The 25,368-nt window shown below is 37.3% G+C and overlaps 2 non-coding genes across 2 annotated transcripts; one reads left to right on the top strand and one right to left on the bottom strand.

Moving 5' to 3' along the window:
* Positions 1-2,363: 2,363 nt before the first annotated feature.
* LOC131154675 (small nucleolar RNA R71) lies at positions 2,364-2,469 on the bottom strand. Its single transcript, XR_009136591.1, has one exon. It is a non-coding gene; the product is annotated as a small nucleolar RNA R71 (small nucleolar RNA).
* Positions 2,470-25,009: 22,540 nt separating this feature from the next.
* LOC131154635 (small nucleolar RNA R71) lies at positions 25,010-25,115 on the top strand. The gene has a single exon (XR_009136552.1). It is a non-coding gene; the product is annotated as a small nucleolar RNA R71 (small nucleolar RNA).
* The last annotated feature ends 253 nt before the right edge of the window (positions 25,116-25,368 follow it).

Raw genomic sequence — 25,368 nt, 5'->3', positions numbered from 1 at the left:
TAAGCTTATTGCAACCAGGCTCTTAAACCAATTGAGGGGAACGGTGTATGATGAGTCTCTAAATTCATTATTTTAGACCCTCATTTACCTTTTTTATCCTCATTTTATTTTGCATTTTCCAGATTTATCATCATTCAGAACTATCCAAGGTTTGTTTGCCTTTTTAGGAAAAACAGGCTAAAACCAAGGAATTAGACGTACGAGAAGTTAAAAGGGAATTTGGAGACACACAAAGCTCAAATCAAATACTCAAAAAAACTTATGAAGCTCCGAATCATCAAAGGACAATAAGGCTTTGCTCGACCAAGTGGTGCGACAAGCAGCATAAGGGGCGACTGAATCTTTACTCATAGTTCCTAGGTTCAGACTAGGGAAGAATTGCTAGAAGGATCAACCAATTCCTCGACCAAGTAACTCTCCAGGGCAACCACATCGAGATACTAAGCCAAAAATGAGATCAGAATTACCGAGAGCCTCGACGAAGAGCTTGACCAAAGAGACCATAAGGGGCGATTATGTTGAGTGCCTGAGATTCATTGAAGTTCAAGATCCTGCAAGCCTTGACCATTAACTCGATAAGCAAGACCTCATGCTGTGATTGAGTCAACAATGCTGATGATTCAAATCCCTGTTTTCCTAGGAGAATCTACCAGGGCACGATTAAGGAAAATGCAGGGGCGACTTGGTCAATAGCGACTATCTTCTATGTGAGGTACATTACAGACTTTCCTAAACTGTGAAACAAACTTTGTAAACACTAGAGCCTATAAGTATTCGCTATGAACACGAGCTATGGGTTTCTATTTGGCCTCTATTATGTTAGTGACAAACTTAAGATATCATTGAGAGCCAAGTTAGATTAGGAGTAGCATAGTTTTCAATTTTTGTTTCGGTGTGTGCATGAAGTGTTCGATGACCTGTGACAACCAGAGGTGTTCTTGTGCTATTCGTGTATATGACACGATCTTATCTTGTATGTTCTAGAATTAGTGATAGACGTTCTGAATACAAAGGGATGATCTTTTTCATGCTTTCTCTTTACCGCTTTCATTTAATGGATTTCCTTTATAACTTGATTGTGATGAATGTCTAGTTGATAGGATAATCACTTCTACAACTTCAGTTAGGTACATGTATTGGGCTATAGTATCCCACAAAGGTTCTCGTGGTCATTTTGATAAAGTATACTCAAGTCCCGACAGTGCTCCAGACGGTTGGTGCACCCTTGCTACTCTATGCCATTGAACAACTCCTTAGATTGTTTAGCCAGGGCTCTAGTTAGTTTAATGCGATAAATTCACTAAACTTAGATTACACAAACAACATCCCAGGTGTCATTCATGATTAAGTATTGCTTTTTAGGAGTAGAGTTAAGTTAGATTTACTCGCTTTCATTTAATTGCTTTTCTGTAGTTGGTTAGATTTCACTCATTGCAAAATACCATCTTTTACTTCTCTTTGATACAAAGCCATAGTAAACTAATCTGGATGTAGTTTTATAACTACACCTTAAGTCTCTATGGATCGACACCTGAGTGACCCACTTTCTACTGAACTTGGGATTGGTTAGGTTATAAAATTTTATTTATGGTAGTTAAGGACCCAAGCCTTGGTGAGCCTACCAAATTTTGGTGTCATTGCTAGGGACTTGGATATGGTTATAAGCCAACTTCTACTTTAGAGTATTGTTGCCTTGTTTTTTATTTGCTCTCCTTTTGTTTTCATATTTTTTTCTTACTTTTGTTTTGTTTGCTATCATTGAAGTCTTGATTCTAGGTGCTTTAACTGGGCATGTTTTGTTTGCGCTCTCAGGTCCCTGAGATAGTTCTTATAGATCCTAAGATTGAAAGATCTCGTAGACCTGTTAGAAAATTTACCTCCAATCCACAGATCGCTGAGTCATCTTAGCCAAAAGTTATGGTCGAATGAAACCCACCGGTTCCCGCTGATCAACTCGCGGAACCCCAAGCTCCCCACCTACCTATGGTGGGAGACTAACCACTTAGGAAGCTTAGGGACTAGTTTGTGCCTAACACATACACATTGTCGTCCTACATCTGGTACTTGGATGTTTAGGTGGCGCAATTCGAGATTAAGACTTTAATCATCTCGATGCTGCCCACCTGTCATGGGAACTCCACTGAAAATCCTTATCAACATCTAGATGATTCTTGGAGATTTACTCCACCATCCATATACGTAAATTTTGTGATGACACCCTTAGTCTTAGGCTCTTTCCATTCTCTTTGAAAGAGAAGCCCAAATATTGGCTAATGTCCTTAGAGCCGAACTTGGTGACCAATATTGGGCCACCATGCAACATGAATTCTTGAAAAAGTACTTCCCAATTAGGAAGACTAACCAACTGCGAAGGGCAATTACAAGTTTCACACAGATGGATGGGGAACTTTTCTTTGAGACCAGGGAGCGCTTTAGGGACCTTCTTCGTAAATTTCCACATCATTAGGTCCCCAAGTGGCAATTAGATGCCTCGTGCAGAGGTACTTTCCTCACAAAGCATGAGAATGAGGCATAGGTTCTCTTCAAGAACCTAACTGAGAATTTGTAGCAGCATATGGTTGCTGCTCGTAGAACCCGCAACCCATCCACATCTAAACCTAAGAGAGTTTACGAGTTTACTGCGAACCATGACCCAGGCCTTACCCTACACTCCATATCTAAAAAGTTAGATCAATGCTTGTACTTAGGACTGCAATCACATACAATGACATGTTCAGAGGTATGTGCAATCTGCTCTCATCCTTCCCATACATGTTACAATTGCCCACATGCGCCTTCCCAGCCTAATTCTGTGCAAGAGGAAGTGAAAGCCACCCACAAATGGTATGATAGGCCATCCAACGACTCTTATTCTAGTACCTACAACTAGGTGGAAACAACAGCTTAACTTCTCTCGGAGGTTGCAAGCTTCGGGTTTTCAATCTCAAAGACCTCCACAAGCCCCTTAGTCTCCACTTCCTCATCTATACCAAAATTTTCAAAATCATCCTGATTGAGCCCCAGATCTTTAACCTTTCAGTAGCCATCTTAGCCTCAGCCTAAGTATGACACCTTTCAGGAGACTGTGCTGAAATCCCATTAAAAACATTGAGGCTGATCATCAAGTAGAACGGCAAATGGCAACTCCTTCACTCTCACTTGCAATCCATTGCAAAACTAGAAGCCACCCTAGGGCAACTAGCTACTACCTTGAGTCAGAGAGATGAGGGCAAGTTGCGAAGTCAGTCTATAGTGAATCCCAAGGGACAATATAGGGTGGAATGTGAACTAGACACTAACCCCTCATCATACCCCGAGCAAGCCTAGGCAATGACAACTCTCCAAAGTGGTGGGATGATAGATAACCAAGTGGAGGAGCAACTAAGCAAGAGAGAGAATGAGGAAGAAGGAGGGTAGTACCCAACGCTGACTCGTGCACCCTATCTTCCTTTAGTCGAGTACTCAAACCCTTCAGTACCAAACATGCAACTGGAAAGACCAAACCTCACTTCTCCCCCATAAGAATTTTCATGTTCCTTCAGTGACAGATCCTGCAGCCCCTCTTGCACCTTCTATATTTAGGATGAGGCCTCAACTGAGTCCATTTGGGACATGTTTAAACAAGTAAGAATTGACAAGCCTCTCCTAGATGGTATTAAGCAATCACCCATGTTCACAGAGTTCCTTAAGGACTTATCAACGCAAAGACAAGAGTCAAAGGTACATATGGATGGTTTGGTTAAGTAGGCTGAGCACCTAAGCTCAATGATATTAGGGCATCTCCTGCCTAAGCTAAAAGACGCTGGCTCACTCACTATTTCATGTGTAGTTAGAAATTACGACATTGATGGGGCTCTTAGAGATTTAGGAGCGAGTGTGAACATCCTTTCATACTCGGCCTACCAACAACTTAACTTGGGAAGCTGAAGCCAACACTAATAATAGTGAGTCATGTTGATCGATCTCTTAAGCAACCTCAGGGAGTGGTAGAAGATGTGGTGGTCAAGGTGGGAGATTTCCATTACCCTATCGATTTCATAATTTTAGATATGGAGTCTTCCACAAATCCAATCCTTGTCCTTTTGGGAGGACCATTCCTAGCCACCGCTAATGCTTGCATTCAATGTAGGACAGGAATTATGGACTTTTCATGGTGCCACAAGCAACTTAGGATGAACATATTTAATACCCTCCAACACACACTTAAGGCCATCCAAGCTGTGGATGAAGACTTGATTGATACAATTGTAGGGGAAGAGGTTCCCTCACTTCTATAGAGGGACCCTTTGGATAATGTACTTTAGCCTAAATACCCCTCCATTACGGAACTAGGAGACCTTTATGAGCAACTTATGACAAATCATGATTGGTCTCCAATTCTGAGAATAAGTTAGGGGTATGCAACTCAAGGGGTGAGGAAGAGAAGGGAGAGGCCAATTCTAACTTTAGGCTGAGTTTGACACAAGCTTAAGTGCGTCTGGCTGAAGACGGTAAACTTAGTGCTTCTGGGAGGCAACCCAATAATTTTTCCTTCTTTTTGAATCCTTACAATGTACATTGTCAAGTAGTTTAAGACCATATTTTTTAGAACAAGCTTTAGGAAAAGTTGGGGGTTCGACTAAAGGAGTGACTAGCACCATCGAAGGCGACCTCATCTAGCCTTAATATGTTCTGAGATTTGAAAACACTAAGAGGGTTGACCATGTCTTCAACCAGCACTATCGTCTAAATGTGACTTGGGCGAAAGTAATGTTTTCCTGCAAACTTGAAAAGGGAGCGACCATCTGCAACCAATATAAGGATTGATGCGACATGGTCCATGAAGCAGAAAAGTGTTTATAAACCTGGTTCACACCCCACTCGTCATCTCTCGCCTCCTCCACAGTCCTTCAAACTCGTGGCCCACCTCTATTCCAAAATCTCACTAGCCACAATGACTTCTCCACTTGCACAAGAGCAAGGCTCATCCTCGAACCCCCCTCCGGACTTATCCCAAGCTTTGTGCCAGCCTCTTGCTTGATGACTTTAGCTTTGCATCCTTCTAAGACGAGGTTCCTTGTCGATAGGGTAGCCATACTCAGAAATGCTTGGTAAGGCTACATTCGTGGTAAAAGCATCATGTAGACGGCTTCACCAACTATCGTGAAGGGGATTAGCTCCATGGCCAAGCAGTTCGACACAAAACTTAAGGATGCCATGGGCATCGAATGAGGACTCGTAGATGCATCTGCTACACTCTGCAATGCCATCATCTATTACACAGTCCCCATGGTTCTCCTCCGAGCTTCATGAGGTCAGGTTTCGCCACCCACTGTCATTCCAGAAATTTTGGCCTAGCATGTCATATATTCCTCCTTCGGAGGTCAATACTACCAATACTACTCTAGGTTCTCTAGTTGCGTCACCCACGTCCTTGTCTTTCCCCCACTCGGCTTTGGTACTTGTGTCACACGACACCACCTCGAGATGCCGCCTTAGCCAAACCATTGCTATTTTCATCCGAATTAGATTCCAATTCCAACTCCACTGTATAGAGTCATTTTGCTCGATCTTGATTTGTATGTTGTGCTTCTGCGGCACACCTTTACACCATGTTTTTGATTGGAAGTTTAGTTGCTTGCACTGCTCCTAACCGATTGTACTACCTTTTGACATGAATGCAATATACATGGTGCTTTTGGATGCTATTTATGTCTATTTTGCTACAGTGTATCTATGCATGCTTGCTGTTTTTGGCTTCCATGTTCTATCTGATGTAGGTACACTTATTGATATTCATTGCACCATACAGTATTCCCTCCTATGCACACCAGGTCCTTTTTCTTTCCAAACTTTAGTGAGGATACTGATGTTCCAAGTTAGGGGTAGGGGGTAACAGACTGCATGGCACATTTCGTGCACAAAAAATGACAAAAATGACAAAATTGAAAATTTTCTCGGTAAATAAAACATAATTCATGCCATTATAATATATATTATATCATCTACATACACCTATATAATCTAGTGTTACATGCATAGGCCTTTCATTTATATGATTTTATAATGCTCACTAACAAAGTAATGAGCCATTTGTGCGTAGGTCAATAGGATATTGCCTATTTACTGATATAATACTCTAGAAGGGATGACTAGTGACTTATTTGTGTTAATAATGTTGTGTAAACTCTTGTATTCACATGGTACTTCATGAGGCAAAGAACACATGTACACGTGGTTTTTGTCATTTAGGGTTCTTTGAGAGCTGAGAGAATACCAGTGGCGACTATGACACCTTGTGAGGTATTATTGAGCATATTCGTTCATATCTTGAGTTTTTGACATCAAACTCTGAGTTTCTAAAACTCAACTTTCCTCCTCTTTCTGGATATATCTTGCTTACTAGCCTTTGTTCTTGCACTTGCTCGCCTAGAGGTGATATCTAGTGGGTAGACATAAACCTAGGTCTTGCAACCTACTCAAGATATGAAGATTGGTCACCCTTAGAGACAAACTTATGTTGAGGACTCTTGTTGAGCTTAATTCCCATCGGTGGAATGAAGACAACAAAAGTGGTGTAATGATTGTCTAATCCGACCATGAAAAGGAAGGAAAAGGAAAACAATGAAAAAAAAAAAGTATGAAATAAAAATACCTGCTCCAGTCGAATGTGAAAAGGTCAAATATGGGGACACAACACCACATTCGTACGAGTATGATGATTCTTCAGCTATCTGATGCATCAAATGTATTCATGCTAGGTTCCCAATGAGTTGATCTAGGGTGATCTTGATTGGATGTGGTGAGTAGGTGAGAAGATTCTAGGATGAAGGACCCAACACCTCACAAATCGTCTAGATTCCATTTCGACTAGTATTAGCATTTGTTCCTTAGGTATGTGGGATATTTGATCATGACATTCCTCCTCACATATGATGAGTGAACCCATTTTCCTAAGTATTTTTTAGAATATACCAGTGAGGCTGAGTCAAGATAATTGTTTTGTAGGTGTCTAAGGATATCCTAAATGTGAAAAATCATGCACTTTACACATGCCTTGTTATATAACCTATATATACCTAAGATTACATGATAATATTAGCTTTGAATTGCAATTGTTGGTTGATTCTCTATGAGTTATGCTTGTTGGTAATGACTATTATTGTTGAAACTTGTAATGATCAATTACTGCAGAGTATGTGTATAATGGAGTCATGTATGGAAATGCCTGGATGTAATCAGGATGTATTCTTGTATGTAAAATAAGCCTTGTTGTATATGGTAAATGTAACCGTGTTTCTTACGAAAGAGGAGGTAGATAGGATTTGGTAGTTTTCTTAGTCTTTGCTTTGCTCGAGAACTAGCAAAGTGTAAGTTGGGGGTTGTGAAGAGTCTCTTAAATGGATGATTTTAGACCCTCAATTTACCTTTTTTTATCCTCATTTTATTATGCATTTACCCAAAATTATCATCGTTCATAGCTATTTAAGGTTTGTTCACATTTTTAGGAAAAACAGGTTAAAACCTAGGAATTAGGCATATGAGAAGCTAAAGGGGAATTTGGAGACACACAAAGCTCAAATCAGATACTCAGCTAAACACCTAAAGCTCCAAATCTTCAAAGGACAATAAGGCTTTACTCGACCAAGTGGTGCGGCAAGCAGCATAAGGGGTGATGGAGTCTTTACTCGTAGTTCCCAGGTTCAAACTGAGGAAGAATTGCTGCAAGGATCAACCAAATTCTCGACCAAGTAACTCTCTAGGGTGACCATGTCGAGATACTAAGCCAGAACTGAGATCAGAATTACCGAGATCCTGGACGAAGTTCTTGACGCGAGAGACAACAAGGGGCGACTATGTCGAGTGCCAGAGATTTCCTCAAGTTTGAGATCTTGCAAGCCTCGACCATTAACTCAACTAGCAAGACCTCGTGGTTCAACTGAGTTGACTATGCTAATGATTCAAATCCTTGTTTTCATTGGAGAATCGACCAACATGTGGTCAAGGAAAATACAATGGCGACTTGGTCGATAGCAACGATCTTTTACACAAGATACGCTGCAAACTTTCCTAAACTGTGAACCAAACTTCGTAAACCCTAAAGCCTATAAGTATTCACTATGAATAAGAGCTCTAGGTTCCTCTTTGGCCTTTCCTAGGGTTAGTGATAGACTTAAGATGTCATTAAGAGCCAAGTTAGATTAGGAGTAGCATAGTTTTCAATTCCTGTTTGGGTGTGTGCATGAAGCATTTGACGACCTGTGACAACCGGTGGCATTCTTGTGCTATCCGTGTATATTTCACGATCTTCTCTTGTATATTATGACGTTTGTGAAAGACATTCAAAATACAAAGAGAGGATCTTTTACATGCTTTCTCTTTACCGCTTTCATTTGATAACTTTCCTTTATAGCTTGATTGTGATGAATGTCTGGTTGATAGGATAAGAACTTCTACAGTTTCAATCAGGTACACATATTGGACTAAAGTCTCCGACAGAGGTTCTTATGGTCGTTATGATAGAGTATACTTTGATTCCCGACTGTGCTCCGGACGGTTGGTCCACCTTTGCTACTCTATGCCATCGAATGATTCCTTGGATTGTGTAGCTGGGGCTTCGATAAGTTTAATGTGGTAAACTCACTGAACTTTTAATTTTGCTTGTTAAGGACCCAAGCCTTGGCAAGCCTTCCAGTGTAATCCCAAAAGGGGGGTGAGTTTGAATTTTAAAAACTCTCATGGATAATTTAAACGATTCACCCAAAAATATCCTAATCAAAGTAAAATTGCGTGTATGTAAAGCAGTCACTGCAATTAAAAAATATAAATTCACTTGTAGGAATTTAAAGGAGATGAGAGAGAAAGAGAGAGAGAGAGAGAGAGAGAGAGAGAGAGAGAGAGAGAGAGAGAGAGAGGAGAGAGAGAGAGAGAGAGATAGAGAGAGAGATATAGAGAGATTAACACTAAGATTTTTAACGAGGTTCAGCTATACCCACCTACGACCTTACCTTGGGAAAACCCCCCCAAGGATTCCACCAACCCTACTCACTTAACAGGGTGAACTAGAAACTGTTACAACCACTCCTTAAAAGATTGAGCCCTCCTCTTCAGGTGATACCCCATGCCTGGCACACTTCAAGAGGCCAAGCAACTGGGCACTTATAAACTTGCCCATTTTGTTCACTTTAGTCAACTGGGCTAGCAGGACTAAAAGGTGGTCTGTCTGCTAGGTCTATTCAAATTACCATTTTTAACCTTATGCTTTCGTCGATCGATTGGCCCAAGTATAACTATGGGAGGCTGGTTGACTGGGCCTTTGTTTAAAACCACATTTTTTCCTTTAAAAGCACTCTGATCGACTGGGCTTGACAAGCTGGTCAACTGGGCTTAGAAAAAATGAGTGTTTGGCCGTTTTATTTTATTTCAAAAATGTTTTAAACCTTTTATAAACGATAATCTTTAAGTATAAAAAGGTTTTCTTACCTTTAGGGTTCCTAAGGTCAATCTAAGTCATTTTTGAGTTTCAATATGAATCATATAAGCATGCATGCTCAAATAAACCCTGATTACTATTACAACTTAAAATAAGAGTCGTCAAGCTTTGCTTTCCTGGAATACACTATGGAATATGTTCTTTTAGTTGATTTTCAGGGCTTCCATATTGCATCATCAACTGTTCTATAAAAAGGATGAGCATGTGCTAACACTAATCACACGAGGAGATGTTGTGGTTTGTCATAATCAAAATAGGGATTGGACTCAAAAAGTCAACAATAGTTATTATATATTTATATTACATGTATTGTAGGTATTATAAATATTACGTACATATTCTATATATATGCATACCATGGTATGTGTATCCTATAGTATATACTATGCACTATATTATGTATATTATATATTATGTATTTTTCTACATAGCACTTGTATTATATATATATATATATATATATATATTTATATATATATATATTTATATATTGTGTGTTTATGTACTTGTGCATGTATAAGTGTGTGTGTGTGTGTGTTTGTGTGTATGTGAGTATAAATGTATATAAAGGTGTGTATATGGTATATATATGTATGTATGCATGTTAGTAGATATGTATGTAGGTATATGGGTATGCATGTAAATATGTAAGTATATGTATGTGCGTATGTGTATATATATATATGTGTGTGTGTGTGTGTGTGTGTGTGTGTGTGTGTGTGTGTGTGCATTTCATCTTGCTTTCATTTAAAAATTCGATAAAAATTTGAAATTGTTGAAAGCCCCAAAAATATGAGCTTTTGTTGCTTGGTTCTCATATATTATTTCTCGCTAATAATGGGATAATAGAGGGAATTCTATTATATAATGTTTTCTCTCCCTTATCCTTAGGCATGACAGGAGTCTAAACCTTTGAGAATCGTATGATTTGAGAAGGATTAGGGCTCCAACCGACATAACTTGAACGAATTATGTTTAGTTTGTTTGGTACCGGTCTTCTTTTTCTTAAACATATTATCAAAAATCCCAAAAAATAGGTGTTTTATAGTGTTTTTCTCAATTTTCAATAAGGCCAATGATGAAACCCTAGTATTTTTTTTTTTAATTCGCACGTTGCACTACACTTTTCAAACTTTAACTATCATTTTCAAATTCACTCATCTCATTCACTTTTTTCAAATATCGGTAGTATAAGCTTGGTCGCCTTTTCTAAAACTTTGGTTTTCTAGGTTGGTAATACAAACCCGACATTTTCAAAACCAACTATTTTTCTCTATTTTTGAATCTATTACTATCACCATCATCATGTTATCATCAAACTTAGGGTTCTGAGGCCAACCCTTTTTAGAGCAACACTTTGGGCTTCTCAAAGCCATGTTGGAGTGGTCAAACAATTATTTCATTACTAAATGACCAAAAGAGGTCTTTCTTCTCTTTTATTTTCTTCTTCTTTTCTTTTTGAAGGCAACATGTAGTAACCTGGGTAATTATAGAAATTAAATAATATAGAGATGAGAGGAAAAAGGAAATTTTAAAGGGGAACACAACAGGGCCTCATCGACGAATAGTCTTCTTGGACTCGTCGACGTGGACACGTGCCTCGTTGATGAAAGTTTACCGAGGGGCTCTTTTCAGGGCTTGAAACTCATCGAAGAGGGTTAGGTGCTCATCAACGAACTCCCTTCTTAAACTCATCGATGAGGTGACATGGCTTGTTGACAAGGTCACGTGGCAAAAGGTCTACAAATAGTAGAAAATGACAATTCAGTGAGGAAATTTGTTCTCTCTCTCTCTCTCGCTCAGCCCTCCCTCTTTCTCTCTACATATATAGCTCCATTTCTCCCCATTTCGATGATCAGAAGCCGCCACCTTGATCCTGGGGAGATTTTCTACAAGTCTGCTAGAGTAAATTGTCGGTTTGAGGAATTTGGGTACCATCCCAAAATCAGGGTAAGTAGATTATTTAGGTATTTTCAGTATTTCCAGGCTTATTTGAGTCCATATTTTGTATTATATGAGTGTTAGAATTGGTGTATTCCCAAGAGGGGGGGGGTGAATTGGAGTTTTAAACTTTTTCTCCTAGGTTAATCTATCCAACAACATTATATACACAACCTAGGGTCTGTCTATGCAATTTCCAAATGCGTACATAAATATAATATGGAAATTAAGTCATATGCATCATTCACATAATAACATACATGAGCGGTAAATATAAAGTGCGGAAATATAAACAAACATGCGATATGTTATCGAGGTTCGGCCAACTGTGCCTATGTCCCCGCCTCTAGCTCGCAAGCCGGAGGATTCACTAATAGCTCACTTAAGGGTGGAGCGGCACCGTTTACAACCAGGTCAAATTAACACAGGGTTGACCTCAACCTTTACCAGGTTAATTAGTGGGGCTGACCTCAACCTACACGCCTTAACAGGACGACGCACCTAGCTTTCCTAACCGGGTCTAAGCCAATTCGGGACTATTCTAGGGCTAGTCTCCCTCTTCAAGCCCGTGCCTGGAATATACAACAACTGTGTATATAATCAGATGGTACAGTGATTGTGCTTTCGTGTAAAGAAAATATGTACCCAAATGCGCACAATAACATACACCACAATATGATTCAATATGTAAGCTCAATGTGGTCTAAATGGTTCAACTCTCAAAGATATTTTCTATATGTGTAATGAGTACGTGAGAGTGGCAAACAAGCAATCTTTGTATCACACGATATTCAACAAACAAGTTCACACAAAGATGTCAAGTCTCTAGTATTTCAATCAGCAAGATAACTCAAGCATGTAAGTATTAAATGATGTATATGCTTGGTTTGCAAAAGATGTGTAATCTTTATATTCAGCAAATAATATATGAGTGAATGAATATTGCTACAAAGACCACTATCACACAAAAAAATATCTCTTCAAATGTATTTATCAATATAAAGCACACTAGATATTTGAAGATGATTTTGAAAAGATTTTGCAAACAAAATACTATACGATCTTCTCAGGATATTGCAATGAAGGTGCAAGCTGAGAAGTTCTAACACGGTCTTCTTAGGATAGAATTATCAACAAAGTCCCCTAAGAATCCTTAGGTTTTGCTCTCAAATAAAATTGTGCCAAGCAAAATAGAGCATGGAGAGCAAACCTTTCCAAACACACTCAATCCACTTACAAATGATGTAGGCAATGATAGAAGGCAAGTATGAGTGATTTGAGTAAGAAAATGAGTAGTATAGGGTTTTTATTTTTTAGAGAATTCTTCCCTAATCAAAGTGGCTAATCCATGTTAATTTTCTCAAATGAACTTGCATATATAGACATGGGAGAAAATATGACCGTTAGGGACCTATTCGGTATTATTAGGAAAGTTTAATGATGTTTGAAGCATTTTAACCCTGTTTAAAAAATATTAACTACGGTAAAAAATCAGGACAACCCAAGAGGTCCGGTCGACCGGAACAAGTTTGGTCGACCAAGTTTCATATACTTCAGTCGACCAGAGGACTTTTGAACTGAAGGCTCAGTCGACCAGGAGAGGGTGATTTCTTAATTTTCTGAGGTTCGGTCGATTAGGGCATTTTGAACTACCTGGTTCAGTCGACCAAACCGTTGGGATTTCTCCCAAGGACCCTCCGGTCGACCAGGTAGTTGGAGTACAAAAGTGGTCGGTCGACCAAATGGTCAAACTTTTGACCGCATGGGGTTTCGATCGACCAGGGACTTTTGAACTACCTAGTTCGGTCGACCAGGGCCTTGGTCAATTGTTGACCTAGGCCTGGTTTCGGTCGACCAGGCCAAAATGAACTGACTGTGCTGGTCGACCGAAAGTGCATCATGTGTGCATTTCGGTCCAATCTTGAAGCATACAAAACCCTAACGAAGTACCTAACAAACATATGTGTAAATGTGTGTGTCTTAGGGTCACTTGGGATCCAATTTGAGTACACCGAAAACCCTAAAGTCTTTCTAAGGTCCTTTCTCATTCATGGTTTGTTTGAGCTTCCATAGTAAATCATACATGTGATGCGTGATCTTATTACAAACCAAATACCTACTTACTATTATAGACCAATTAAATATATTACAATATGGAATAAAACTTTCGTCTTCGAGCTTTACTTGACTTTGTGCACATCTTTATTTTAACATTCTTAGTTCCTACACAAAAACTCAAACACTTATTAGATACAATGAGTGTTTGTCATAATCAAAACCGGGCGTGACCTATAAGGTCAACAATGAGAATCTACAAGAGTTTTGTGGAATAAAACTAGGGTACTATATTTTCAGGGATAGGTTGTTTTGGGACCCTGCAGGCATGGTTTGAGGACCCCAATGGATATATTTCCGAGAGCCCAAGTAAGTTGTAGTTTGGAAAATTATGAGTATGAAGGTTCAGGAAATTTAGTTTGTTGACCTTTTGAGTCCAATCCTTGTTTTGATACTGAAAAAGAAATAATATCTTTTGTGTGCTTTTAGTGCGTGAATAGGTTTTCATTTCAGCATGAACATAAGATACCGAAAAATATGCCAGCAAGAACATAAAGCACACCCTCTCCTAGCATTTTCCATGAAGATTTAAGAGCAAAGACGATAAAGAAGACATTTTTTTTTAATTTTTATATGTATTTGATTTTTATCTTTGGTTTGAAAAATTCATGCATTTGCATGATATGTTTTAAATGCTCAGATGACCATAAAATGACCATAACCAAATTTTTAGGGTTATTTCTCAAAGGCCTTAGATTGACCTTAGTTCCTTGAATATTTCATAAAAGTATGCCCTATAGGCTTAACATTAATTATCATATGAATAGGGTAAATTTTATAAGAGAAAAAGGACCGAAAATGCCCAAATTGGCATGTTCGGTTGACCGAACTCAATTATACTGGGTTCCTCGGTCGACCAAACTCCCACTAGGTCAACATGTTGACCTTTCGATCGACCGACCAGATATATATAGGTAGGCCTGGTTAACCGAATCTCCTCCAGTAAACAAGTTGACCTCCCAGTCGACCGACCAGATTTATATGGGCAACGCCTTGGTAGACTGAACCCCTACATGGGAAATGCCAACTACCCGGTCTACCAAACCCTGTAGTTTAAATTGACCTAGTTGATCGAACCGCGTGGAAATGGAAAAATCTCCCTTGGAACCCTAGTCTGGTCGACCGAACTCTCAGTTCCAATTTCTCCTGGTCAACCAAACTTTATCACTTGTTCAACCGAACCTTAAGTCCGGTCAACCAAGCCTCTCAGGTTGGTGAATTTTTTACCGTGGTAAAACGAGGTTATTTTTAATTAAACATCATTAATCTTTTTCTAAACTAACCTTTGTGTACCCAATGGTCATAATTTTCACAAACTCTATAAATACCCCCTCATTACTCCAAATTAGCAACTTTGATTAACTTTAAAACCTCTCAAATCATTTTTTTAATCAAAGTTCCCCACTCATATTTTCATTGTAAAATCTTTTTGGGGTTATAGTTTATACTCTCCAATCTCTTCCAATCATTATTTTGAAAATCATTTTGAAGAGAATATTTTACTTTGGGCATTTATTTTACACTCATTTACATTTACTCTCATTTGCATCTTCATTTGTTAAAATCATTATTTTTAGAGTAGCTTTAATATTTCTTCCAGTTATTTTTCTAAATGAACATTTTTTTGGGAGAAATTATTTATTACACAAATCCTTTTGAACTTAAACTCCAGATTCTCCAAATACTTTTATTTGCAAATATTTTGTTGGAGAACATAATAATCATTTTCTATATTCATACGTTTTATTTATGCAATAATTATTTAGATAAGCCCCCCTTTACTCTACTAAGCTCAAATCATATCATAAGAGAGTGAACACATTTTTATGAGCTTAATGTGTATATCCATGCTTGTATTTAGAAGTTTTTTCATATGTACAAAAACGTTTTTATTGTAACGGTTGGGTTCGGCCTAGAATTGAACTGGGGAGTCTCAGCCCTGTAAGTGAGACCGATTCGGTTCAGCCTAAAAATTGAACTGGGTTTTCCTTGCCCCATAAGGAGTGGATGTAAAAGGCTTCTACTCCACCCGGTTAAGTGAGCAGGTATAGTGGAATCCTTGGGGGGGTATGCCCAAGGCGGGGACGTAGGCTGGTTTAGCCAAACCTCGATAACAAATCTGGTGTCGCTCTCTCTATCTTATTTAAATTCTTGCACTTTAATTTCAGCATGTGTATGAATGTTTATTTAATATTAAAATTATTTGCATACACACATTTGATTTAAATAAGATACTGCACACGTGTATGTTTGCTTTCACTATTTAAATTACTTTACATACATGCGTGTACATTGAATGGGATATGATATGTGATGAATTGGCGTAATTGTTCAAATTAGCGAAAAATATTTTAAAACCCAATTCACGCCCCCCTCTTGGGATCACACCAGTTCTAACATAGTTGATTTATTGAAAATAGAATTATATGCATTATTTTAGGATTTTTGGGATAGTACGCCGTGAGCGTGAGAATAGAGTTGGAGGCGAGCCTCCCAGCTTGTTAGGTAAGGGAAATATGCTATGTTAGGAATGTTAGAATATTTATTAATAAATTATATGTTTTCCAATTTATTATTTAGTTTAGAAATTATTTGTATATCAGAAAATATAGTATCAGTATATGAGATATTTATTTATGTAGTCGTGTGGCATGAGATAGTATTAGATCAGTATATGAAATATATAGTTTCTAGAATATTATGTTTTATAGTACCTAAATAGAAATAGGTGTTTTGAGACTTTATCAGATCATAACAGAAATAATACAATTTTCATATTGATATGATTTATTATATTATGCAGAGAAATGTTTTATCATATTTTACAAGAGTATGAATTACAGTGTTTATATAGATAGATATTATACAGCATATGTAGATTACCATGATTTTCCAAAATATTGAAACCATAACAATATGTTATATCAGTTTATACAACTCAGATAATACAGTATTCTTAGATCAGTTTCTGGTGTTATGGTTATTTTCCATAACACTACGGTATTACAGTTTACACAGTATATATATATTACAATATATTCAAAATTAGCTTTCAGTGTTATGGTCATTTCGGAATCATGATGAAATAGCAAGATAATCATGTATATCAGTACTATATAGTAACAGACCCTGATGAATTAGTTCAGTAAATATTAAGTTATCAGAGCACGGTACCGTTGGTATTACAAGATCAAAGTGCAACCACACATCTTAGATAGTGTGTGGAAGGTTTCCGTCAATCGTGCCTAGAAGGATTGCAGACTCCCTATAAGACTAGGTTTAGGTGGTTGGTTTGAAGAGGTAGTTACTAGTTCCGTGCCTAGCAGAGGTTACAGTTTGGACGAGCTGAGGATTGGAAGAATTATAGCTAACTTACCTTGTAGGCCAACCAGGATTAAGTCCTGCCTACGGACACAACCCTGTCATGAGGAATTAAACCATGACGTACAATTTTCTAGGGTAAAACATCACAGTTATGTATATGTATACAGATTTACAGAATATCAGTGGATATAGTATGATATTAGAAGTATGAAAAGTAGAAAACTCAGATATTACAGTTGTACTTTAAACTATGATAGATGTAAGTTATACTATATATTGATTTACCAGCTTTTACAGTTTCAGATATTGTTAGTATAGTATTTACAAAACTCAGTCATCACACACTAGTAATAGCATATTTCCTTTTACTAAGCGCTGGCTCATCCCAGTGATTTAATATTTTTCAAGTGATCCAGTTAGGTGAGCGAATCAGGCTCGTGGATAGAGGAGGCGAGTATACTACATTATTTGCTGGGTTAGTATATACAAGAGATAGTATTTTGAGTAGATGATACTGGGGTGATGTGTATATATGAGTGTATGGTTGGGATGAGTACTAAATTCTAGTATTGTTTATATAGATGGACAGTTTTATGTTTTTCCACTGCCTAGGTGTGTAATATAATTAGGTTTCCTCAATGCTTACTTGAGGCCTGAGATGTTATAGCAGATTATACAAGAGTGATATAATGTTATATTTGGTAGTTTATTTATTTTTATTTTTAAATGGTATAGATTTTTTGGGTCGTTACACAACACCTACATAGTTGCAGTAACTATTCTACGAATGGGTATCGTTAGGGGTGTTGAAAGGTTGGTGATCACTCAGATGATTGGCTAATCACCTTTCTTACGTACAACTGTACTCCCAAGCTCATTTTCTTATTTTCAAAAACCTTTTTTATGATTTTTCTTTCTTTTCACTGGGGTTTTAATAATAATAATAATAATAATAATAATAATAATAATAATAATAATAATAATAATAATAATAATAACAATAGGATCGCGATCCTATTTTTAAATTTTTTTACCCATTTTCCATCAAAACCTCTTTCTTTCTCGTTTGGAGGCTATTATTCCCTCTTCATTAGTACCCTGGACAGAATCTAGCATCGACATATAGCAATCAAAAAGTTAGCCAAGTTATGAGTGCAACTGATAAACTTCTTAAGACGAGCTTTATCTGATCCTCCAAGGCCTCTTTTTGGCCTCCTATGCTATTCTAGAAGAAGCAAGATAGGAGTTTATAGTTATGCGTGTACACTATCTAGGCCTCAACAAAGTGATGATTTCGTACCAAATACCCCATTCCCTTGATTGAAAACTTACTTGATTAGTAAATTAATGCAAAGTAATTTACAAAATTAGACATGATACCAAATTACCACCAAGTTCATATTTGCTAAAGGGGATAACCAAAACTTGTTTATGTCATATGGTATGGAGCTTTCAATAGGTGGAGGATGGGTTATTGATGACAAAAGGATAGTGATTATATATAGTAGAAAACATGTAGAGGATGTTGCTGAAGGAATGTCATGACACCTTTCGGGCTAGTCATGGAGTTGGCAAAGAATAGTTTCCTTTGTCAGACAAGGATACTATTGGATGTAGATGGAGGAGGACATTATAAACTACCAAATACCTATCTAATAGGTCAATGGTTCAAAGTGGAAAGGAATAAAATGTTGGGTTTATTAGAACCACTATTAGTACCCCAAAAGGCCATAGGAAAGTGTTTCCTTATAATTAATTGCAAGTCTTCCATGAGTTAAGGACTATGTTGCCATCCTAGTATTGATTGATTAACTTTCTAAATATAGGTGTGGTGATTCCAAGACATTGCCTTGCAAAGAAACTAAACAATTCTTCAAAAATGTAGTCAAATACTCGGGAGTTCCAAAAATCATTATCAGTGATGGAGATACCAGATCTAGAAAATATTTTGGAGTGAGCTCTTTCAGCTAATGGGGATAAGTCTTAATCATTCCATAAGCTATCACCTAAAAAATGATGGTAAAATATATTACTTTAATGGTTTTCTAGAAGAATAACTAAGACATTCTAGGAACACCTCCAAGAAAAATTGGGTGCCTTTGTTAGCTCTATCTCAATTCTATTTAACTCTCAAAAGTCAACTACAACTAACAAAATCCCTTTTAAGTTTGTAATAGTTCAACAAGAAATTCTACCACACACTTTTGACAACCCATAAAGTATAAAGAGTCCAAAAGCCTACCAATTTACAAAGAAATGGAAAAAAAAAATGGAAATAGCCCGTACTCACATGGAGAATGTCTTAAAGCATATAATGAAATGGGCAGATCAAGGTAGATGCCCGCAATAGCTTGATGTTAGGGATTTGTTACTTGTGAGTGCCACCATAGATGTTTTGATTTCTCCATAAGAAGAGTAGAAGACTACTACACAAATATGAAAGACCAATCCATAATGTAAATAAATTAAGGCAAGCATCATACCAACTTGAATCACTCGAGTGGATAGTATTCCAACCAGGTTTTTATGTTAGCAATCTAAAGCCATATTGTGCTTGTGAAGAAGACTCCAATTGATTAAGTTAAGAGACCACCCATTTGAAGAAGACAATCTATAATCCGAGATGTAGAATTAAGCATTGTTGACAGAGGAACCTAAGATGTAAATCATCAACAACAACAATAGTTAGTCAGATGGAAGGGTTTGGGTCCATGTTGGAAGAAGATAAAAGACCTCCAACATACAACACAAAAATTTAAGACTTTCTATGTTTCAAGGCAACGAAATGAAGTTAAAAGATCATCAACATAGTAGACAGTACAACTAGTTAGTAAGATGTAGGAAATTGATGACAACATCAATATGATGAGTCGGGGAGAATGTTAGGAGGTGATAATGTTAGGAGATAATAAAAATTACTCAATATGTTAATCTCCATGAACATGTGCCCTAACATATTCCCTTCATGGATTTATACTACAAACGTTATCATTGAGTATGAATGTATTGTAGTCTCACTATAGAATAATATGAGTAGACCATTTCTCTATCATATATATGTGTGGCAATGTTTATTTTCTACTAATGCTATTGTTTGATGGACATCTACAATGGATGTGACCTTTGCCCTCTTCGGTTGTGGAATGAATGTGATATTGTCCATTTAATATTATTGTGGCTAGGATGACTCGTGAGATGTTTCTGCTTGAAAATTTAATTAGGTAAACATTGGTTGACTTGTTCAAGGGAAAGCTCTCGACACATGTTGCACAAACCACTTAAGTAGGAGCAAAATTGGGGGGCATGACACTATGCAGTAGGAGGTAACTCTTCTCGAATGGCATGCTCTTTCCAATTAATTAAACTCAAAACCGCTCCGACATTAAAATATTAAAATTTAATGATTGGGATGTCTTATAAGGTGCATATATAAGATACACTATATCATTCCTAGTACATTTTTAAGTATTATTTTGGGGACAATAGTCATCCCTTTCTATATGGAAAAACATAATTAGGGGTGCAATTAAGTAACTGCAAAAAAAAAAAATTGTCATTATTTAACAACTATGTTCTATGATAAAAAAAAAACTAATTATGACTGTTACAGTTTTCAATTAAATCTAAGGTTATTATCCCTGTTAAATTTGCACTAATAATAAATGATATAAATTCCAGTGCAAGGAAAATCAATTTAATTTGAATAAAATATCAGTTGTTCCATTTCGTACTAAAGAACACATTTATTTTTTATTATTACTTGTCAAGTGTTCGAATGGGTATCTATAAAGGACAAAAATGGTATGTGCACAATGTTTAGTGCACTGTCTATTGATCAAAAGATCAAAATACTCTTGAATAAAAAATCAAATTTTTTGAAACTAAATAGAAAAAACATGGATTGGAGAAGATAATCTTTTTTATGTGCTAAACTATAATCTATGGTCAAGTGCAATATAATTCTATTAATTTTAAAGCCTATATTATCTCATTCCTAGGGGAAAAAAAAAGCCTTTTCATGAACTTTTAAAATTATAAAAGTAAATTTTTGCAAGTAATGTGGAATTACATGGTTTATTGAAATTTATTGAGATTGTATTAGGCAATATGCATTTTAGGCCTAAATTTGATTTTTGGGGCTTAAACAAAATTCATCACATTTTAGTATTGCATTTTATTTTAATTCACACAAAACTAAAACCAAAATTAATATTGCACGCTGGTGATAGCTTCATCAAGACTTGGGTCCTTAACTACCAAAGATAAAATTTATAAACCTAACTACTCCCAAGTTCGGTAGAACAGTGAGTAAGTCGGGTGTCGATCTTAGGGACTTAATGTAGTGGTTTACCAATTTATTCTAATTTACTACATTGAAACAATATGAAAAGATTTAATTTGATGTTTTATATTTAAACTATGAAAGCAAGTTAATTAAATTAAATTCTGAAAAGCAATTTTCCGATTATGAATCCACCCTAAGTCGTTAATTCGCAATAACTAGGTTCAGTCAATTATCCATACTAGGGTTTCAATAGTCAAGTAATCCGTCTAGAGTAGTATAGCGTAGCCGGGTTCACACCAATTGTCTGGAGCACGATCGGAAGAACAAGGTATACCCTATCTAGCGAACACAAATTCCTTTCTAGCACTCGAACCCTATTATGCACAATTGACCGAATCCTAGCTATGCGATTCTATCTTAGGGTTTCATCACAACCAGAGAATAAGATAAATTAGCTACTCATCATGCAAGCAAGCAAATGTAAAGACAAGTTAATGAATGAAACTATAAACATAGTTTTTTATTGAAATTCAGAATCAAAACAAAGCAGGAATGAAAATACAGTTAAACTTGCAATTCGAAATTAAACAAAGTAATACAACTCTACGACTAAATACTATCTAAATGGAACCCAAAGCACACAAGAGAACTAAAGGGAACCAAAGGGGGACCCTAATCATCTCTTCGAAGTTTAAGTTTATACCCCTTAGGGTTTACACGCGCTAAAATCCAAATCAAGAAATAATCGCCAAAAATCTCGCAAAGCAGATTTCTAAAGTTGATCGAAGTCAACCTGGTCACACTGCCAAAGTCGCCTCATCACGCCCTGGTTGACGCATTTTAGAAAATCTTCAATTAGATTTGTGTTTAGTTGATGGCATCATCGACCAGGTCGCACGTCCAAGGTCTCTTGGTCGCGCCCTAGTTGAAGGTCTTTATGAACCTTGCTATTAATTAGCACTCTAAAGTTTTCTAACTCGACCTGGTTGCCCCTTTTGACTCCTTGATCACACCACATGGTCGATCAAGGACATTCTCCTTTAGTTGAATCCAGTCCTTGGAGACCTAGTCAAGCACTTTGTCGAGCCTTGTGCTTCCAAGTTGCTACATTGACTCCTTGAGCTGCTTAACTCCTTGATTTAAGCCCTGATTTCATCAAGCATCAAAAATACCATGTGTAACTTCAAACAATGATAAGAAGTGGTAATTACAAAGTAAATAAAGACATCACATAGGTAAATGGGGGTCTAAATAAGCATATTTTAGGAACACATCACAATTCCCAACTTACACTTTGCTAATCCTTAAGCAAAGAAAACTAAGAAAAACCTACAAAATAAAAATAAATTCCTAACAACCTCTTTTTTCATGGGAAACACAATTGCATTTTTCTTATGCAATAAGGCTTTGAACCCCTAGGTGACCCTAGCGGATGAGTTATAGTTTCGTGAGGGTTTCCAAGGCGATACCCACAGAAACCTATCCCAGTGAATAAAAATCAAAAGCTTAAACAAGTAACACAACCATACCACTTAACATACGGACATATAGCATCATTACACACATGCCCCTCTACCAATAACTCCATTATAAAGACAACTTCAAAGGAAATCACCCATACATACCGCAATAAGATAAAGCGATTAAGATATCACAACCCTTAGAGAATCAATCAACAATTCATTTTCAGAGTTAATATCATCACATAAATATGAGTATAAACAAGCATCATCACAAGGCACGTGTAAAGTGAATGACTCATTGCACTCAAATAATCCTTATGCACCTACAAAACAATTGTCTTGACTCATCCTCACCCGTATACTCTCAAAAACACTCATGAAAATGGTGTCACTCCCGTATGTGAGGAAAAATATGCATGTCAAAGCATCTCGCACACATCGAAGAACCGATGAAGAAAATGGAGCGAACTTGTCTCAAGAGAATGAAATCCAACCTAATATCGAGGTGTCAAGTCCTTCACCCTAGCGCCGTCTCACCTACTCGCCGCATACTACCAAAACCACCCTAGATCAATATTTCATAAACCCCGCATAGATCCATTCATATGCATCGAAACACCCAAAGAAGCTTGATACTTGCATATATGTGATGTCTCCAACCTGGCCATTCTATTTTCATCAACTTTCTATTCTTTATTTTGCTTTTGGAGAAGACATCTATATTTTTGTCATCATTTTCTCTTTTTTGCTCATCAATTTTCTTTTCTTTGTTTTTATTTTTTTCATGGCCAACAGGGACTAATAATACACTTTATATTGTCTTCATGCTACAGAAAAAGAGATAAACTTGGAAAGAGAGTTTATGAATTATGTTCATCTCTAGGGTTGGCTTAATATTCACATCTTGAGTAGGCTATAAAACCTGTGTTTATATCTCCTCACTAGACATCACCTTTAGGCTAGCAAATGCAAATACAGAGACTATTATGCAAAGAATATTTTGAGAATAATGGTCGAGTTTCGTGAATTCATAGTTTATGTAAATAACTCTAAAAAAATGAAAGGCTCAACAAAAATCCTCACAAAGGTATCATAGTTGTCACATTTGTTCTCTCAGTGCTCGCAAGGAGATATAGGTGAAAATTCATGTGTAAGTGTGACTAAGCCTTGTAATACGCCTGGTAAGAGTGATGGTCGCACGATGGTTGACCTGTCTTGGAAAAGTTTGGAATTTTTTAGGCTTCAGGGGCCAAAATGGTAGTCCTAGTCGCACTTAGTGGGTTTGTTGGTCAAGCTCTGGTCGACCTATTCTATGAAAAAAACCACATTTCCCTAATTAAAGGCTAGGAGAGGTGGATCTGGTCGCACCTGGGGAAGCCCTAGTCGCACCTAGGTCGACTGAGACACTAAACTAAAACCTAATCTAAGGACTCTAGACTCTAATACACCCTATAACTAAAACCTAATCTAAGGACAAACCTAATCTAAGGACTCTAGACTCTAATACACCCTATAATGTACATCCTAAAGACACAAAGAACACTAAAAATAAGAAAAACAAGTGGGTTGCCTCCCAGAAGTGCTAAGTTTACCATCTTCAACCAGATGCAATAAATGCTCACGTCGAACTCAACCAAGTTTGATAATAGGGATCTCCTCCACTAGTCCCTTACTAACCCTCTTCACACATGTACAAGGCCTTCTCTCTAGGCTAGAGGATGAGTTACGAACAACATAGATATGCTTATACAAGTCTTCTAAACCTAATATGGAGGGGTGATCAAGCTGAAACATAGCCTCAATGGGATCCTTCAAAAGAATCGAGGGGGTAACTTCCTTAACACAAACATCGATCATATCCATGTCCACACATTGGACGTTATAAGATGGGCATTGGGAGGCATAAAACACATTTAGTTGGAGTTTCATGTTGCCAAAGGATACATTTATGACTCCGGTATGACACTAGATACAAGTATTAGTTGTGGCTATGAATGGTCAACCTAGGAGGATAGGGATCTGATTTTTGGCTTGGTCGGTACGGGGCAAGTGTAGCAAGTATAAAATGGATCAGAGTATATGGTGCATAACTCTGCACACGCTACTAGCTAAGGTGATTGTCCTAAGGACAAGACCTGATAAAGCTTCTTAATGATGGTGTGTTGAGTGGGTGCAAGCTCATGGCCGGTTGCTAAGTCGTAAACTCCCTTAGAATGGGAAGAAGAAGGTTGGTAAGGTTTTTGAGTGGCAATGATGTATTTATGAGAATTCTTGGCGATGGTCACAAAGAAAGTCCAAGTCTCATTCTCATGCTTTTTGAGGAAAGTGCCTCCACTGGATGCATCGACCATAGATCGATCACACTCAGCTAATCCCTCATAGAATGTTTGAACTAATTGCCATCTAGGTACTTGATGATGTGGGCATTTACAAAAAAGGTCCCTAAAATGCTCACAAGTCTCGAAAAAGTGCTCACCATCTATTTGTGAAAAATTGCTAATGACCTTCCTAAGCTAATTTGTCTTTCCAATGGGGAAGTATTTTTTTTTTTTTTTTAGAAATTCATGTTGCATGGTGGCCCAAGTGGTCATCGAGTTTAGCTCTAAAGAATTTAGCCAATACTTGGTTTCATCCTTAAGAGAGAACGAAAATAGTCTAAGGTGGAGGGCATCATCACCAAAATTGGATATGCGAATGGTTGAGCAAATTTCGAGAAACACATCAAGATACTTAAAAGGATTTTAAAAGGAATTCCCATATAAGTTGAG

This window comes from Malania oleifera, chromosome 4, assembly GCF_029873635.1.
Source record: "Malania oleifera isolate guangnan ecotype guangnan chromosome 4, ASM2987363v1, whole genome shotgun sequence".
NCBI lineage: Eukaryota > Viridiplantae > Streptophyta > Magnoliopsida > Santalales > Ximeniaceae > Malania > Malania oleifera.
Note: the sequence above shows the minus strand (reverse complement) of the source record. Positions and strands in the feature narration are given on the sequence as shown.